The 20,682-nt window shown below is 36.8% G+C and overlaps 1 long non-coding RNA gene across 1 annotated transcript in view; it reads right to left on the bottom strand.

Moving 5' to 3' along the window:
• Window positions 1–19,458, bottom strand: part of LOC116420257 — a 72,192-nt gene extending 52,734 nt beyond the window's left edge. The window contains exon 1 of the long non-coding RNA XR_004230558.1: window positions 19,342–19,458. This is a non-coding gene — a long non-coding RNA (uncharacterized LOC116420257). The remainder of the gene's footprint in view (window positions 1–19,341) is intronic.
• Window positions 19,459–20,682: the final 1,224 nt, after the last annotated feature.

Genomic DNA, 20,682 nt, shown 5'->3' with positions numbered 1-20,682 from the left:
GCTCATCAAAGGTGATTCTAAATCAAGTGCTGCAGGAAGTCAACTTTAGGAACAGTTTTATTTGCAAACCAGTTAAGAAAATATCCTAGGAGAATGATCCATATATCCTTTAAAGGTTTCTTCCTTTAATACATCAAAAGCATAAAAAAAAGTCTTTGTAAAATTATTCTCCATAGCAAAGCACACGTGATTAAACAGTACAGAGATAAACAGATTCCACTGTCTTTGATGACTACAACAAAGAATTTAATTCAATAGAACAAGACAATCTTAAAGATTCTCCTCAAACAAGGCATTTTATGCACTTTAAGATTATATTTATTGTCTTTTATCTTTTCTCTCTTTTTCAGCCAGACTCTTGGAAGAAGCTATCTTTATTTTTCCATTTCCTTTTTCATACTCTTTCCTAAACTCTTCTACAGTCTGACCTTTGACCTCACCACACAACTAAACCTGCCCTCTCCAAGATTTCCTTTCATGTCTTAATTGCCGTATCTGATGACCTTTCCTCAACCCTCATCCTTCTGACTACACTGGACAGTTTCCCACTCTCTCTTCCTGGATGTTCTCCTCTTCTAGATTTTCACAACACTGATTCTTCTTTTTCTCCCTACCTGTCTAATTGCTTCTTCTCAGTCTCCTTTGTGGAATCTTCATCTGTATCCCATCCGTAACTATGGGTCTATACTAGAATTTTGTCCTAACTAGATGGTCACACTCAGAGAAAGATATCCAGGATGGTCAATAATCTTAAGAACAAGCTATCCGAATAAAAAAGTAGTGCAGATATTGAAATTGGAGAAATTGAAGGAGCCACATAGCACATATCACTCACTTCATAACTCAGTATACTCCCTTACTTAATAAGGTAATCAGCTGCCATGGCCTTAATGATCATCTCCGTGCCGATTATCCTGAAATCCATATATCTAGACCTAGTCTCTACCCTGAGTTCCAATTCCACATAACCAATCACCAAATGTACATTTCAAACTTTATGTACCAAAATTTGCAAAAATTGTCTGTGTGTGTGTGTGTATGTATGTATATATAAATTATATATATATATATGATTTATGTAAATATTATATTAAGAATATATATAATAAATATATACATATATAAATTCATTATCTTCTCCCCCTGAACCTAATAGTCTTCTGAAAATATCTATTTCTGTCAAGGAAATACCAATTTTCTAGTAATTCAGGTTTACAACCTTGCCTTTATTTGTGCCTTTTTCACTTTTTGTGTCATTTTTTTCACTCATTCCACATTTCTTATCATTTGCCAAATTGGAATTTGTGCTTCTAACCACATCTTTTGCATATGTCCTATTCTTTCCACTTACTTTTGATTTTTTTTAAAAACAGCTCTTCCTACCCTGATTAGTCTGCTATTTCAGAGAGTTCCCAGGCCAATCACACTCAGAAGACTACAAAAGCTTTGACCTGCTCCATCTTGGACCTGGGCCAATTTATGCCCCATCCCTCTGCTCCCAGGGGGCTCACCACATGAATAGAGAACTTAGTGCAGACCAGTGATTGACTTAAACCACTGCAGTTCACAACTCCTGAGCTCAAGAGATCTGCCAGCCTCAGTCAAACCTTCCCTAAGAAATGCAGGTCTGAGCCACCATGTACACTTCTCTCTACTCAAATCCCTTGTTCAAGCTCCTATCACCACTCTTTTAGAATTGCAATAGATTCCTAAGAGATTTCCCTGCTGAAGTGTTTCCTAGATTCAAACCATTCTCCACAGAGCCAAATTGATTTCCTGTGGGTCAGTCACCTCCAGAAGGTCACTACTGCACCATTAAGTAGGGCTCTTATAAAACTCTGGGAAGGTATAAGGGCATGAACATCATCCATATGGTGCTCTGGCCCAACCTAATCTCAGAAAGGCTTAGAATTATCTGAGTTGAAGCCAATTAATGACAATTCCACTTTCTCTGCCCTTTACTTAATAATTGAAAATGCCTTGAGCAATATTTTGACATGACAGAGGGTAAATAAATCCCTTAGAAGACTTACTGGTTTGATATAGCAACTAAGGCTTCAAGTTGTATTCAGTGAGAGGTCCAAGGAATCTCCTCCATCTAATGAAAAGAAAATAATCCAAGGCTCATTATGAAATTGATATTCTAGAAAGAAAGCCAAGAAAAGTCACTTTGGATGGAGGGGAGAAGGATAGCAGGACAGAGAGCAAATAAAAGACTGAAAAACCATAATATCTGACTTTCCTTAGGACCTCTACCCTATCCTGTAAAGCACCGTCCAATTACATGCAGTGTCTGCTAAGCACAGGCATAGCTCATTATTTCCTAGTTTGAACCTTCCCTCCTTCCATCAATTTACCTATTTCATCAACATACTTCCAGTCAACCAATCTTGTAATCTTGCAATCATATGTGACTCTTTCCCTTATAGCCATTTAGATGCCAAAAATTGTCTATTCTGCCTTTTAAAACAATTCTAGAAGTGTTCAGACGAAGAGTCAAAAAGTAGTTGTTCACAGACCAATGTCAGTATAGAAGAATATTTATAGTGGATTGTCCTGAGTATTTATGCTTGATCCCATATGGATTAACATTTTTATCAATGAATTAAATATAATCATTGAGGGAATATCCACTTTGTCTTCAGATGAGAAAGCAGCGAAGGATAGCCAACATGCTAGATGGCAATCAGGATTCTGAAAGGCAAGCCTAACAACATGAAATTCACTAGGAATATAGGTAAATTTTGTACTTGGGTGCAAAAAAAATCAACTTTACAAATATAATCTTGTGGTTTTAGTGGACTGTCAGCTCAATTTGAATCAGCATTGGGAAGAGGCAACAAAATAAAGCAAATGTGACCTTGGGTTACACTAATGGGGCATCATTCGCAAAAAAAAGTGAGATTCCCAGAGTACTCTGCCCTTGTCCAACTACATATGAAATCTTGCCTTTCAATTCTGTGAAACATGAGTTAAGAAGGTCCTTGACAAACTGGAGAATGTCCAGAAGAAGGCAATCAGAATGGTGATGGATCCTGAATGCATGACATGAGGAAAAAAGAAGTTTCAATGGGTATAGGCGAGCTGTCTTCCAGTATCTGAAGAGCTGTCCAGTGGAGGAGCCATTAATTATTTTATTTCTACTTGGCTCCAGAAAGCAGGCCCAGGAACAATGTGCAGAAGTTACAAAGAGTCAAATTCAGGAAAAATTTCTTAACAACTAAAGCTATCCAAGAGCATCATGGCTACCTTAGGAGAGGCCATGGCTTCCTTAAATTCTGGAGTCTGCCTCCTTATAGCCTCCATGTACAGCTTGAATGGTCACTTACTGGGCAAGTGATAGCAGGGAGTCCTTTCATGTATAGGGTAGACTAGATGGTCACTGAGATTCCTTAGAACTCTCAAATTCTGTGATTAATTCTTTCTTGTAGCCTGGCCTCTCCATTTCCACATGCAACCAATCATCCCGATTCAGGAGCCCGTTACTTTGTACTTAAACAGATGTTATATCGAATCCCCTTAGGAGTATCCTCGCTCTCCTTTCTCCAAGTATCACTGTCCAAGCAATTACCAGAATGTACCTCTCTGCCCATGTCACTCTTCCACTAAAAAACCTTCAGGATTTCCCTAACTCAGGACTTTTTGAGATGTGTATTTATGTGTATGTTTGTGTGTCTCTGGGCATGTTGTCCTATGTATCTAACATGTGTCTCTGCTCATAGATCCTAGAGAATGGATTCGTACTCATGAACTAAAGGTTCCTTTCAGTTCTTAGATTCTATGATTTTAGGTAACCAGTGAACATTAAGCAAAACATTCAATAATAGCTCACGACTGGCAGAACTGTTATTTTTAAACTTCCCAGCCAATGCTTCTAGTCTATGAAATGATGAAAGGTCAATTTCTTTGAGAGTAGGCAGGAAGAGAATAAAAGAGGACAACCACAATTACAACAAAGAAGCCTTACCAATGAGAACAGGACAGCTAAAGAGGAGGAACTAAATAATATGCAGACTTCCATGAATTTCCAGAAATGGGAAGTATTACTGGTTCACACCCCGTTTCTTTGTTTGTTTTCCCTCCATCATCAGCAAACATTTATTGGACACCTGAGGCTCTGCAAAAACCATTAGCAATAAGGCAGGATAATGCAATAGGATAATGGCTCTGCAGTGAACACAGCTGCAAACCGAGGGGCAAGATATGCTTCACCCTGCCATTGACTCAATTTTCATGTCACAGAGGGAAGAATGCCCCAGGGTTTGGACTGTGCCTGAGACAACTAGCCACCTTTGTAACAAAATGCATTTTCATTCAGGCAGGCAATGGTTATAGTTAAGAACTCTCTCTATATATTTCCTATTTATCCTATATATAGCTTGCTTTGTATATATTTGTTGCATGTTGTGTCTCCTATTGTATTGTATTGTAAGATCACCAAGGGCAGGAAATGTCTTTGCATTTTTCTGTATCCCCAAAGCTTAGCATAGTGCTCAGAACATGGGAGACAGTGGAAAAAATGTGTATCAATTCACTGACTGATCACAGGATCACAAGTTTAGTTTACTTTGGCAATCTAGTCCAACAGTATTCTGTTGAGAAACAGAATGAGACAGAAAGGCTGAGACTTGTCTGTGATGACACAGGTTAGTTAATAGTGGAACCAGGATTTATATCCAAGTCTTCCTACTTCAAATCTAATGCTCTTTTACGTACTTTATGGAATGCTGAAAATTTTCAGCCATACTTTGGACTTATTCATATGAAAAACTAAAAACCAAAAAGACTGTGTTGCTGAAATGTCTGCCATCTAAGTAACAGTGCCCAAGGAGAGCAGGCTCGTCTAGTTAACATTCATAGAAAAGCATTCAGAATCCTTGTTTGTTTTCCAACTGGTCCCAAGCTTGTGTTAACAATAATTTACATACAGCAGAGAGGCAGAAACATAGAATAACAGATTAGTCGTTCAAGTTAAAAGAAGTATTACGGGCTATCCTATCTATTGTGTATATACACTTCCAAAGCTTTCTGAAGATCACCCCTCTCTTTCTTTCCAAAAGGTAGAAAAACAAAGTTGACAAACAGAACCTTAACCAAACACTTCCTTAGCAAAGCCACTCTTATATGTCCTGGATGGTCCCAAAAGTAAGCCAGGCTGTAGTCAAGGAACTTTGAGTTCTTCATTCATATTACCCTTTGTATTAGCCTGAGAGAGCTATCTGCCACCTACCCAATCTTTTTTAAAAGTACATTTTTCTGGATGACTTGTTTTGTATTATAGTCATTTTAGAAGATCATCATGTAGGATGCTACATCCCCCAAAAGAAAAAATGGCTATGCAAAAACATGTGGCATAATGACTATTTCTAAGCAGGTGTGCAGAATTTTGCCCTGGTAGTCATTCACACTTCTGCTGATGGAGATAAATTTCCTTCTTGAATTTCTGGGATCATCATTAATTTTTCAGTCATCAAGCAGTTGACTTCCACTTAGTGATCTTTTCAGTCTCCAGTCATATTGATCTATATCTTGCTACAGGACTCAGAAGGCAATGAAGGGGAAAGTGAGGTGGGTGACCTCACACAATCCTCCCTCACTTCATTCCAATTCACTTGTATACCATGGCAGCACCTCCCTGATATCATGGTCCTCTTTGACAACGAAGGACACACAAGAACAACATTGTTAGAGTTCCTGTTTATAATTTTTTCTAGCTATGCTCATTTCATTATGCATCAGTTCAGGCAAATCATCTAGTATTCTCCTGATTCTTTGTTTTCTAAATTTCTTTCTACATGAGTCAATTTCGTTCAGATATCTGGGTTCAAAACCTGCCTCTGAAAGTTGCTAGATGTGCAAACATGGACAGGGCATTTTCTCTCTATGAGCAGCAAGTTGTTCTTTTGTTAATTAGAACGAGTCACAGAGTTGTTAGGATGATCATATGTGATACTGGATGTAAATGGGCTTTGCAAACCTTAATGTACTACTGAAATGTCTGCTATTTGATTATAGAATCAAAGATCACTATGGGGATCATAATATATCACATAGTGATACATAGAAGGGCTAAGTAGTATTTGTCCTATGAAATAGACAAAGGCCTCAGATTTGGTTCCCTGGGGTAGCTGGTATTTTCAAATAGCTCAAGAGGTTGCCTTTTCTATTCCATTCTGTAGCTATCACTAAGAGCTCTTTTCATCTCTTTATGGTTGACTACTCAGAACATTCCATCTCTTTCGGTAGTTTTATCTCTGAAGATGGTGGTCATTGAAGCCATCTTCCCATTACTCGTGCTTTCCTCAATCAGATGGCACTAGCCAATATTGCTTTTTATGATTCAAAGGAAGGATAAAAGACGGATCTCATCTTTCTCAATGCTTAACTCATTCTTTTCCTATTCTCATATTTCTCCCTACCAAGGAAGATTACACAGCCCCAATCTTACAGGCTAATGAACAGGATGACAATCTGGTGTAACAGAATAATACTGGATCTATATTCAAATTTTAGCTCTATTACTATAAGAAAACAAGGTGATACTGGGCAACTTATGTAATCTTCCAAGCCTTAAAATGGGGGTAGCAATGTTTGTATACTTACACCTTATGGACAACATCTTGTAAAACCTTAGAGTGCTGCAAAAACTTAAAGGGCTGTTGTTATATCATGGCGTTAATATTCATGAAAGATAAACTTATCATTTGAGTATATGTGTGCATGGGTGGACATTTTGGCATATTACATTTAAATATGTTAGAAGAAAGGGAAGCATTTATTTATTTTAGGTTAATTAAAACACCAGACATCTTCAAGCTATATAAACATATACTAGAAGAGAAGATGTCAGGGGCTTATATGAATATGGAGTATTGGACCTGAACATCAGACAATACAGGAGAAACCAATTCAAAATTCAAAATAACTTGTAAGGCCTGGCAAAGTGAAGTAAGAAAGCTATGAAGAGAAACTACACAAAGACAACAATAATAGAAATAAAAATAATAAAATATATAATCCCAATGATCCACTTTGGCCCTGAAGAAGAAATAAAGATATGTGTCAGCCAACTTTCCTTAGAGAAAAAGGGACTATGGGTATGGAATGCTACATATGTTGTCAGACTCTGTCCTCCCCAATAGGTTTTACTTTTACTGTTTTTCTTTGTTACAAAAGAAGGCTCCCTAAGGTGTATCTGTGGAGAGGAAATGGAGGCCAGATGGAATACATCAGAAAAAGATTGGGAGGTGAAAACAAGTTATTAATATAATTTATTTTAAAGAGTAAATGTAAGATATCAAAATGTGTGAGGACCTTGGGTAGGAGAGGAAAATCCTAAAGGGAAAGACAGAGGATAGTAATGGAGAAGGGAAAGAGAGAAATTTTTAAGGGAAAAGGTTTTGGGTAGAAAAACAGTAATAAGGAGAATAATAACACACACACTCTCACTTCTCTCTCTCTCTCTCTCTCTCTCTCTCTCTCTCTCTCTCTCTCTCTCTCTCTCTCTCTCTCTTCCTCTCCCCTTCCCCCTCCCTCTCCCTCTCCCTCTCCCCCTCCCTCTCCCCTTCCCCCTCCAAATGTGAGGTGACCTGAAGTAGTAGAAACAAACAGCTAAGGTATTATACTCAGTAGAACCAACATGATGCTATTCTTAGGTGCCCAGAGGCCAAATAACTTCCTGCCACAGCATTTCCCCACTGAAGAGGGCAGAAAGAAATTGGTGAGACAGATTTTTTAAGGTAGCATTAAAAAGGTGAGTCTCAGGGCACCCTTTCTGCAGACCTCTCATTAGTCATTAAGTTTACAGCCAAGATTCTTCTGGGCACAAGAAATTACAGGAAAAACACTGGGAAGAATTGTGGGGCCCTTCATTTAAGCAGAAAGTTACTTTGTTTAAAAAAAACATTTTTTTTGGGGGGGCTGGGAAAAGTAACCTGCCAGGGGAACAGACCAATGTCCACAGGGATGAAACCCAGCTTCATAGTTCTGACTTACTATACAAAAATAAGCATCAATGTAGGGATTAGTGAATCATACACTACAATAAGGGCATAGCTTGCTGACTGTCCTATCAGAAAACAGGGCCTCTCTTTCCATGGTGATGCTGGAATCATATCCCATAACCAGATAGCCAACCAACTATAGATCACATCTTAATAGACTTTGAGCTGGGATAATCCTGAGAGAGAATCTAACCCAACCCTCATATTTTGCAGTTAAGAAAACTATAGCCTGGAGAGGGGAAGCCCCTCACTCAAGGTCACACAAGCAATAGATAACAGAGATGCGATTCAAGACTTAGGTATTCAAACTTGAAAGCAACTTGTCCTGATCCCTTCTCAAAAGGCATTCTTTATTCTTCAGTTGATGTAAAGGCACTGCAAGAACATCTGTTGTAGCCAAACTCAAGAATATCTCCTAATAGTCATTTTTAGTGGGTGAAAAAAACTTCTCCTTCTGGAGCTTTAGGTAGCCACCCATATTTGAAGTGGACCTATGAGAAGACAGTTTAGTTCTGGGGAAGGAAGATAGGGGGTTCTGATATAGAAGACAAAGAAAGGAAAGGTCATAGTAGCTTATTAAGGAGGATGCGCATAAATAGCCCTAGAAAGAGTTGAGGGTCATAGGCTAATTAGATGCAGAGGGGAATGAATTCAGGACCTCCCATAGACAATCTGTGCCAACTTGAGGTACAATGTAACATGGGAGGAACGTTACTACACTCAGACTTTGAAAATTTGAAAATGTTTGCTGGTTATTTGGAAATAATAAATCAGCAAATCCTTGCTCTGACATGGAAAAGGAAAATGAATCAGATTTTCTTTTTCGTGTCCTTTCCTATATTTAACAGCATTGGCACCCTAAATGAGTGATTTTGTGTTGAACCAAGCTCTAGTCTCAGAGCAGAAAGCTAAAGGTCACATGCACAAAAGCCAGAATCTTAATGCAGTTAACTAAAATCTCCTAGCTCAGAGGGTCACTTGTGTGACCTTGGGCACAGCAAGCAAGTCACTTTTCTGCTCTAGGCCTTTGTTTCTTCTTTTCTAAGATGGAAGGAGGGAAGAGTTAGCACAAAACCTCTGAGATCCCGTCCAGTTCTACATTTATGATCTTAGGATTTCATTTTTTGGTAGGCAGTAGCAGAAAGGTTAGAGACAAGATGGGATGCTTCTCAGGTCAACTTTGGCTTTGAGGAATCCTGGCTGTTTCTTGATAGGTTTCTATGAAGCTACATCAAGACATTCACTAGGTTAGAATTTGCAGTCTTAAAATAACCTAAATATCCAGTAGAGCCTTATATACTTCAGGAACTTGGAGGTAGAACTACCGAGACCAAACATTAAGCAATGCCCTGAACAAGTCAATGTTTTGTTGGCGTCAGGACACTCGGTGACCTTTGGCAAACTGCTTCACTTGGGCGGGCTTTACCAAGCTTTGGTCTTTCACTGAAAAGTAAGGATATTCATACTGATATTACCGATGTTATTGGAGTGTATGACATGTTCAGGAAGGACTAGCATCTTGGTATAATGACTTGCTAAGCCATTTTCAGGGCTGCTTTATGCACTTTCAGTCTCCATTTTTTTTATTCAACTCTCACGTGTCACTCCAAGAAGCAATAATATGCACAGTGGCCTTGCCCCTTAAAAGTGTCTCAGCAAACAGGCTAAACAAGGCTGAGAGTAACTAGCAGGCCTCAAACCCAATAGTAATTTGGGGGATGTCTACCTCAAACATGGGAAAACTTCCTCAGAAAAATGGGTGGATGAAAACAGTTTGTTCCAGTGGCTATGAAGGTGGCTAAAGCAAGTTTTGTGGAACACACTTAGAATTTCCGCAGATATCAAAGGTGTCAACGTCATCCACTGCATCCTCAGTTATCTTGACTTTTGTCTTTTGACCAGACTTCAATGACTCTGGAAGAGAGACTGAGGCTGAGGACTTTCTGCCACACTGCTTCAGTTAAAATCTAATCCACACACAAATCCACACATCCCCTAATGATGCCATTGGTCCTCTTCAAAAATGAAGGATGAACAACCAACCTATGATAGGGCTGTTGTAAGAGAAACATTTTGCAAATCTTTTAATACTATGGAAACACGAGCTATTTTGACTGCCTAATTTTGCAGCTTTGATTTCCAGGAGCCTTTGCCTCAGGATGTCACATTTCCACTGGTGGATGTCACCACCTATAGTCTACCCTCTCAACAAAGGCCACCAATTAGAAATGGCAGAAAAGCTAACACAGGTACATTCTGATAGAAGCCTCATGCCTCTGCTCTAGAAGGACTGTCTTTCTCTCTTCTTAGCCAAGTACCTTCCACTGGAAAATGATAGCCAGGAGTCAGATGGCCAATCTAGTAAATGTCATTCCTTAGTCCATCAGGTCAATATGACACCATATAGGAGCCTAAGAGACTCCCCTAGAGCATGAAAAATGTTGGACCGACACAAAAGGAAACCAGGGAACTTGTTTTGTTTTGTTTTCTTGAACTAAAAAGTTTTATGCCACAGGTTACTAGGAGGGATTACTAGAGAGGTTACTAGTAACAGTGCAACTAGGATGTCCCCCACAGGGGGTTGTAAAGCCTGTTCTCAAAAGCTTAACAATACTCTGAACTAACAAAAAGTGAACTTCGAATATCTCTTTGAGCTACATTCAAATGCAATACCCAAATGATAATGAAAGTCAGGGTGGCCTGGTGTAACAGCCCAAATAAGGAATACAGATTCTAAAAGTCTGGTTTTATAGCTCAGCTCTCTGTGACTTTGTGTAAATATAAATCACATAAGCTCTCTATTCCCAGTTCATTTGCAAAATGAGGGTCTTGGGCAAGATAGAAGAATCACGGAACTTTAGAGGTGGAAGGGATCTCAGTGTTGATATTGGAGAAGAAATCTACACTATAAAAATATGTGCTTTTTGATTGCCACTCAAGACCTTTTAGTGAGAGGGAGTCCACCACCTTTCCAAACAGCCAATTCCACTTTATGAGGATTTTACATGAGGAAATGTTTTCTCCTGCCGTCATATCTGATTTGGTCTCTTTGCAGCTTCTACTCACTCGTTTCAGGTTTGGCTGTGTGGGGACAAGCAGGAGAAATCTAATCCCCTTTCCACATGATAACCCCTCACATACTGGAAGATAGCTTCCTTGCTTCCTCTAATGCTTCTTGTCTTTGGGCTAAATAGTCCTAGGTTCCTATAACCAATCTTCAAATAGCAAGCATGGCATCAAGGCTTCAGATCGCTCTATCTATTCTCTAGTATATCAATGTCTGCTTATACTGTGATGCCCCTGAGCACAATATTGCAGGTGCAGTCTGACCAAGGCAGAGACCTTAGGAACTACCAGTTCTCTCCTTCTGGATGTTATGCCTCCATTAATGCATCCTGAAAGCACATTAATTTCTTGGTGACATATTCCATTGTGGATTGCACTATAAGCTGCAATCCACTAAAAAGACCAGATGATTCTTATGGAAAGAGATAACTAAACAAATCTCTTTAGATAGGTTCTAAATTGTGTACTCTCAGTGCTAATCCTCATTCAATCAAATAATCAACAAACAGTTATTATGCACCTATTGAGTACCTGACACAGCTCTGAGTATACAGAAACCAGAGTTAGATAGTTCCACTCTCAAGAAGCTCAATTCCTTTTCGATATACAAGTCCTACTATACCTAACCTGATTCCATTTTTTTCTTTTTTTGTTTAGATTCACAATTTCAGCACTACAAAGGATCTTAGAATTCATCTAGTCTGATACCACAACTTTACAAAATAATGGAAGCCCAAGGACATTAGATGATTCGCTCAACTTGATGGGGCCTATTAGTAACAAAGCTAGGATTAGAACCCAGGTTTCCTGGATCATACTGCTCATTTCCTCCTGTTTCTCCTACAGAAGTGTTCTTCATTTCAGGAGAAAAGGGAAGGAAGAACAGAATGGATGAAGATATAGAATATCATTTCCATGACAAAGTCAGTTTAGAATACTAATGTTGCATATTTCAGTTCAAAATACCCAAAGTGACACAATATGAATTTGCAGAAATGCTGCATATTTGTATGTTCTGACGGCAGCTGAACAGATGTATGAGAAAATAAGTAATGTCCATAATGAGTCTAACTAGTATAAATCTTCCAATACATGCCCCAAATGCCATTAGCATAGGTATATTTCCTTCAATATATTTAAACATAATGAATTACCAAAACAACCTAATTCCTATTGAAAACATTCATCTTACAACACAGTAGAAAAAAGACAAGTGATAAACAACATAAAAACACTCTAAACAAATAACACCCATTTGTAATCATTGTATTTCATTATTCATGCTCCATAGTATTCTCTTTTACAAACAGTGCTGCTTCTAATCTAATATGGAAAGCATATAAAACAGGATGCCTGAGTACAGATGCCTGTTCTCTGCTCTGAAAAGAAGAGACACGGAATGGAAAGTGGGCTCACTGAATCATCTGTGCTTTTCAAACTAGCTAATGTAGTAACTGCTAATCTGATTTTTTTTTCAAAAGGAATTCCTGTTTGTCAACAACATGGCAAGAGAAATTCAGGAAGACATCTACTCTAATTTCCCCCCATAAGTAACTTAGGGGATAGCATCAATCCACAAACATTTATTAAGGATCTACTCTATAAAAGGCACTATGCTAAGAGTTAGGAATACGAAAGCATTGAATGCCTAACCTGCGAGCAGTAACATGATTAGCCCCAAAGGATGGACAGCTTTTAATGTAGGATTCATTGCTAGAAAAATATCATTAAGGACCTCTCCAATCCATATGAGAGTAATTTTTATTGCTTAGATGATTTAAGTATTTCTCCTTTATTTATGCAAAGCAAATAATCAAAATTAGTTTTGATGTTCTCTTTAAGTCACAGGAATCACTAAAAGGCAGTATGAGGAAATCAGAAGATCTGGGGTATGATCCTGTATAAAGAGCAGAAAAACACTTCATCTCTTTGAGTCCAGTTCTCATAAGAAAAATATGGATAAAGTATCACTCTTCAAAGAGTGATTATGAACTTTAAAGTTAAATCATGGAAAATCACTTAAATAACATGCCATATAAATGTAAGACATTAAGTTCAAGAAAGATCAGTTGAACAAGACTTGTTGCTGAACACTGTATGTGACTCATTAAGATGACATAGTTCCTGTTCTTATTTCCTCTAAAAAATAGTCCAGATTGAATAGGTTACAAGTTGTTTGTCAGAGAGCAAGGTGAGAGAAAATTGGAAAGATTAAGCCTTAAATGTCAGACTAAGTAGTTTGATTTTTATTGTCTAAGAAATTGGAGGCCATTCATGGTTCTTTAAGAAGTGTATTCTATGAGCAGAGTCATGCTTGAAAAAAAGGAATACGGCAGCACCCTGTAAGATGGAGCAGATTGAATAGAAATATTAGGTGAGGAGACATATAAGGATGCAAGAAGTCATGTGAGCCAATAAGTGTTTGAAAATACGACGGTGACCCTAGGAAGGAAGATAAGGGAATAAATATAGGAGGAGAGTGGAAGGGTGTATTACAGATGTACAAATGAAACTTGGCATGGCTTGAATATGGGATGGTAATAGAGAATGAAGAGTCAAAGATGACTTCTAGGTTTGAGGAATGAATGACTAGGGAAATGTTGGTGCCATTAGGCATAAGGAATATTACTATTCCTTATATAGAATGCCAGTAGGAGGAAAGATTGGAGAAAAGATGATCTTTTCAAAGGATTTTGAAACTAGGAAGGATTTTAGATATCATTTAGCCCAAAGCCCTCATTTTAGTCATTTATTTATTTGTTTATTTCTCTTGGTTTGCCTTTTAACCGTATAAAATTTTATAAATACGTTTTATTTTTATATCATGGTCATTTCTCCAATGCAATTACTGATCTTATTGGAATTATGCAGTATTCAACTTTATTTGGTCTTTCTTTTAATTGATATTATATTCACGCTCTATATTATTTTCCTTATTCTGTTTACTTAGCTCTGTATCAGTTCATAAAATTCTCCTTTTATTTCTCTGATTTTCTCATATTAGTATTTTATACAATACAATGACATTTATATGTAAAATTTAATTGACCATTCCTCAAATTATGAGTACTCTCATTTGGTTTCAGGTCTTCTTTACCACGAAAAGTGCTACTATGAATACAAACATTGGTATATGTGAGAATGTTGTACCTTTGATTTCCTCAAAGTATATGCTCAGAAATACTTTGGATGAGAACTTATAAACAGTTTTGTCACTTTTCATACACAATTTCAATTCTTTATCAAAACAAACAATTCACAGCAGTATATTAGCATGCCTGTCTTGTTATAGTCTCTCTAACAATGACTACCTTCAAATTTTGTAACCTTTGCCCAATTATTGAGTTTTAAGTGAATCCTCAGTATTGTTCAAATTTGTATTTCTCTTATTATTAGTGGTCTGGAGTAAAATGCTATATGACTATTGAAAGCTTGTAATTCTTTTGAAAAGTATTCGTTCATATCCTTTGACTATCTATTGACTGTCTTTTGAGTTTTATGTATTTGTGTTAATTCCTCATACATCTTTTCCTTCTTAAATATCATACCTTTATTAGAAACATTTGATGCAAGGTTACTTTTCCTCACACAAGAATTGTCTTTCTCCTACTAAATGAATTACTTTTGATCATGCATTTTTTCATGCAACCTATTTTATCTTTTATGATCACTTTCAGTCTTCAATTGTTTTAAGAATTTCACCCTTATCCAGAGTTGGGAAGGTGTTTTCTTTAATTTTCCTCAAATTAAAAACATTTAGTAACCCTTATATTTATATAAAATTTATATTCAGGAATTCATTATGGTATGAGACATAAGATCAATCAATCAATCTATTTTTACCAAATTATTTTACCAGTTTCTAAGAGTTTCATGTCAAATAAAGACTCCTTCCCCTTATATTCTTTCATCCTCATCATTTTATAAACGAAGAAACTGAGACGTGCAAAAGTAAAACAGATTGCCCAAGTTCATATGGTTAATTAATGAAAGAGTGAGGGTTAGAACCAAGGCCTCCCAAATAAAAGTTGCTATTAAATCCAAATGTGCTCTTTATACTATATCAGAATCACAAAGGACTTCAGAGATCATCTATTTGAAACAGCACTGGAATAAACCTCTCCCCGTGCAACATCACTAGCCCAGCTTACACTGAAGACTTATAATGACAGAGGCAGTCCATTATAGATATGGATAGCTTTAAATATGCGAATCTTGTTCTTAATAGTTATTATCCTAGACTCAACTAAGCACTACCCATACAAATGCACTGCTAACAACACATTCTACAAGACCCACTTGCCTTAGAAAGACTGACTGCTTGCTTTTCATTTTCAAAGTGCTTTCCAATCATTAGTACCTCATGTTTGAAAGAAGGTTTAGTGTTTTCTCTTTATTACCACAAAGAATAAATAACTTGAGCCTGTAGTCGGTTCTAAAATGCTGAAGCAGACTTTACCTGAATGCACCCAAATCTTTCTTTTCAGAATAGGAAATAACTCATTCAGAGGAAAGATGGCTGATAACTTTATTGGAATTGAACATTACCTCATTAGTTTGGAGTAGGGCTGGGCAAGGAGCATGAAATCCCAATTTGAGGTGGTATTCATATTCAAATATAGCTGTATGAACTATTAAATAAGAACTGTGAAAATGTGCTTAGACAGGAAAGAAGTATGAAAAAAAGGATGACAAGTGGGATCATCAACTCATATATCCATTCATTTGAACAGAGGTGGATATCTGAAAAATCTTTGAATAGGTCTTAGGGTACTAAAGTTTGTTTTCATTTTAAGTAATTAAATATTTTTTCTACTATTTCTATTATATACTTTCAATGTTTATTTTCATTTTTCCTAGTTTCTAGCAGGAATTTAATATGTAAAGATGGGAAAGTAGAAATGGTTATTGAAGTGGAAGCAAGGTGAACATTGGAGGGAAAGAGACTACCTCATCTTAGAATCTGTGATAAATGAAAAGAAAGTCATGCATACCACACATGAGGAAAGATCAAAAGATTCTGAGAAAACATGGGTAGGATCTCATGGACTAAAATTCTTTTTTATAATAATATTTTTTATTTTTCAAAATACATGTAAAGATAGCATTAAACATTCATCCTTGCAAAACCTTATGTTTCATATTTTTCTGTTCCTCCCCTAGAAAACAAGCAATTCAGTATCCTTTAAACATATGCAATTCTTCTAAACATATTTTCGAATTTATCATGCCACAAGAGAAAAATCAGATCAGAAGGGAAAAATGAAAAAGAAAGAAACCTATGCAAACAACATAAAAGGTAAAATTACTATGTTATGACTCACATGTGGTCCCTCACCCTTCTCTCTCTGTCTCTCTTCATCACAACTGTATTGGAATTGCCCTGAATGATCTCATTGTTAAAAATATGATCACAGTTGATCATCAAATATTGTTATTGTCATATATAATGATCTCCTGCTTCCACTCATTTCACTTAGCATAAGTTCATTTAAGTCTTTCAAGGCCTCTCTGAAATAAGCCTGCTGATAATTTCTTATAGAAACATTAATATTTCATTCCATTTATATACAATAACTTATTCAGCCATTCTCCAACTGATGGGCATCCACTCAGTTTTCAGTTCCTTGCCACTACAAAAAAGGCTGCTATAAACATTTTTGCACATGTGGCATAGACTATAATTTGACAAGAGAATTGCAGCCTAACAAGAATGGCAAGCACTCAAGAATGAAACTCTGAAAGTCCAAAGAAAAACAACTGCAATGAGGTAAAGGGAGCAGACATCTAAAGAGAATGAGGTAGAGAGAAAGGTAACTCATCAACAGTTTAAATTGTAAAAAGGCATATACAGAAAATTAAACAAGAGCCAGTAATGGGAAAATGAACAGAACAGTCCTATAAAAACTAGTTGCCAATAGATACAATACTAGATTAGGAACACAGAGAATTCAGTATTAAGAGGGCAGTTACATTACTTTGGAAAACACTGAAAGCTTGCAGTTCCTCATCTGGAGCTATTAAAAAAGCACAGTAGGGTATAAGAGGACAGAAAGTCAGACTAGACTTACCTTCCCCTCCCAATAAGTGAGCAGAGCCCAACAGGAACAAAAAGTATAATGTCAAGAAATAGAATGTAAGAATGGGGAAACAAAAAAAAAAAAAAACAAAAAAGAACAATCATAAAGAGCTATCTTGTTGACAGAGAAGCTTAAGATGCAAACCCAGAAGAAGAGATTGAGTCAAAAAGATCTACAGGCAAAGTCTCCAGTTAAAATACAGCTGGCGCAAGTCCTAGGAGAGTTAAAACATGAATTAAAGGAGGAGCTTATATGAATTTTTAATATGAGGATGCTAAATAAGAGAGCTATTGAACTTGATAACAATGGAGTCTTAACAGTTTATATATCTAAGACATGACAGAGAACCTCATAAGACTTATCAAAATGGATTAGTACTAATGACTTCTGGTAATTCACATGAATACAATTGATACTGCCAGAAGCATCCTAAAAAACATTACCAAAAATAACCAAGTACTGGGCAAGAAAACGAAGACATTAACAACATAAGTTGCTCATGCCAGTCCACTGAAGACAAGAGATATAGAAATACCAACAGTGTGATGTTAGCTAAAAGCTAATATAATATTAAATTGCACTGTGTCTAGAATAATATAAACTCCTAATATAAATGGAAGAAGCCATTTCTTTTCTTTTTTCTTATGCTTAAAGACTTGTACCTAGTGGGTTTATATTTGAATTTGTTTAACAGAGAGGTGATGATACCATGGAATCTGACTTTGGTTAGACTCCAGCTTCTTATCCACATGGGGTTTTAAAACTGAATGCGGGATTTACAAAATTCTGATTTATTTTCTGTAAATGTTTGGTTTCTACACCTGTATATCCAGGTGACATAAAAAATTCTTGGGTGAAAATGGATCACAAGTGGCAAAAGTTTAAGAAGCTGTGGGTTAGACTATATATTGACCTAAATGGTTCTATATGTCACATTTTAGAAAGGAAAAGGTATAAACTAGAAACCACAAAGACATGAACAACCTGAATAATAAAGGGTCTCACTAAGGCCCTACTTGGATCAGTGGATTGAATACTGGACCTGGAGTCTAGAAGACCTGAGTTCAAATGTGACCTCGAGCACTTACTTTTGGGACTCTGGGCAAATGATTTTGTCTTAGTGATTTAACCTTGATCTACTGGAGAGGGAAATAGCAAATGACTCTAATATCCTTGTCAAGAAAAGTTAAAAGAATTGTATACAGCTGAACAATAATATGCCATATACCACACTTTATTTGGCCAATCCCCAATTAATGAACTACCGCTTGGTTTCTACTTTTTTGTTACCACAAGATGTGGCTGCCTTGGAAGATTTTGGTATATATGGGGCCTTTCTGTTTTAAACCTTTGTGTAATATATAGCCAGAACTGGTCCCCCTGGACTTTTATAATTTCAAGACTTAAATTGTCTGATCAATGATAAAAGCTCAAAACCAAATAGTATGAATTTTACCTCAGATCACATCTTTGTTATCTATAGGGTAAAGGCAAAATATTTTTCTAGGAAGTTAGACTTTATAGTTATTGTTTAACTTCTGTCAGCAGAGCCTAAGAGAATGGTTCTTAAAGTAATACAATGATGTCCATGTAACTATTCAAATGGCAAAAATATCAGGTTCCCATGGAATATGGGAGCTTTTACCTGTTCTTTTACCACCAGCTAGGAACCTTATCAAGGTTAAGAAGTCCTTTTATCCCATTGTTTCTAGCAGATATAAAGACCATTCAAAACTGACCATTCAAAACTGTGGGGACAGTTTTCTGTTCCCACATCCACTCTTGCCTCTAGCAAGTTGATTATTCAGCTAATACCATAATATGCAGCTGAGTCATCTAAGATGTGCAACAGTGGTCTCAATTCGAGGTTTGTCACATACTTTGCCCCTTTGTTTAACACAGTCAGAGCCAGCAACTGTAAATTTGTGGGTTATTTTTTTCTTTTTTTCCCCAAATGCCATCCTGAGTGAATTCAGATTCAAAATCACTAATAATTTGTGTTAATGTTTATTCCTGCATCATTGTGGCAAATGGGAGGTGGAAGTAAAAACCCTTCTCCTCTTTGAGGGAGGATATGTAAGATAAAAAGGTTGAATTTGATAACCTCTAAGGACTCTTCCAGCCCTAAATTCTTTAACTCCTTCTATGAACACCTAAAATTGTTGATGAAAAGTCATAAAACACAGACTGACCTTTCCGTAGGTGATTGACTGGCATCCTATAGAGAAGACTGAAATGTCTTGAAAAAGGCTGTCAATAAGTTCTCCAGGCTGTTACCATGTAGACAGTTTTGCCACCTTCTTCTTCCTGCTGTGGAAGTAGTCAAACAAAAAAGAGCCACAGTAAACAACCATTGCATTGAGTCAGGTCATCAACACATTCTTGCCCTCCCTCTCTCCAACCTGCAGAAAAAGCTACCATAGAACAAGAAAAACAAGAGGAAATGGATGATATTTCATTTCCATCAAGAATTAGTTTGAAATCACAAAGTGGCCAGAAAGAAGCAGTGGAAAGTTATGTACTCCATCTTCTTTTAGATGTCCCTACAGTACCATTACAAAGGTAGCAGTGTGTGATGAAGCTTCAGAGCATGCTTCTAACGTACAAATGGAGCTACATATGACACTCGCCTCACAATGTTTCACTGGTGGAACCCATTGTCTCTAGGACATAAAACACTCTTGTTAATTTAAACACTTCCCATGCAGCCACTCATCTACCTCTCTAGACTTATTTCTCATTATTTGCTTGCACACACTCAACACGCCACCAAAGCTTATCTACTCATTGTTTCTACATATATGACATGCCATCTCCTGTAGTGAAGCTGGTTCTGACACCTTCTCCCATGCCAAGAATGCTATCGCACCTAATTTCCACCTCTAGAATACCTAGTTTAACTAGGTGCCACATCCTTATACATCAAGAGTCATTCTTGCATTCATTTTTTTAACATTAAATTTGATATGCATTCAAAGAAAGAACTATGGAGACTGAATGCATATCAAAGAAAACTATTTTCACTTTTTTGTTTTTCTTCCCCCTTTGTTCTGATTTTTCTTTTACCACACGACTAATATGAAAATATGTCTAATAAAACAACTGCACACATATAACCTATATTAGACTGCTTGCTGTCTTGAGGAAGGCAAGAGGAGGAGGAGGGAGAAAAAATTGAAACTCAAAATCTTACAAAAATTAATTCTGAAAATTATCTTTACATATAATTGGAAAAAATACCGTTCAAGTGAAAAAAATTTTATTTTGTTACCTACATTCTTTCCCTTAATCTCCTTCTCTTCATATCCCAAATGAAACAGGCAAAAAACAAATTGATACAAATAAAAAATTCCCTTGATCATCAATAAGCATTTTATTAAGCACTTGCTATGTACAAGGCACTGTGCCAAACAGTAGGGAAACAAAGAAAGACAAAAACAGTCCTTGCTTTCAAGGAGTTGGTGGAACAATAAACAAAAAATTCTAATACAATATACATGTACAGGGAGAATTGGAAGTAGCCTCAGAAAGAA

Source organism: Sarcophilus harrisii, chromosome X (genome assembly GCF_902635505.1).
Source record: "Sarcophilus harrisii chromosome X, mSarHar1.11, whole genome shotgun sequence".
Lineage (NCBI taxonomy): Eukaryota > Metazoa > Chordata > Mammalia > Dasyuromorphia > Dasyuridae > Sarcophilus > Sarcophilus harrisii.
This window is presented reverse-complemented; position numbering and strand designations above follow the sequence as displayed.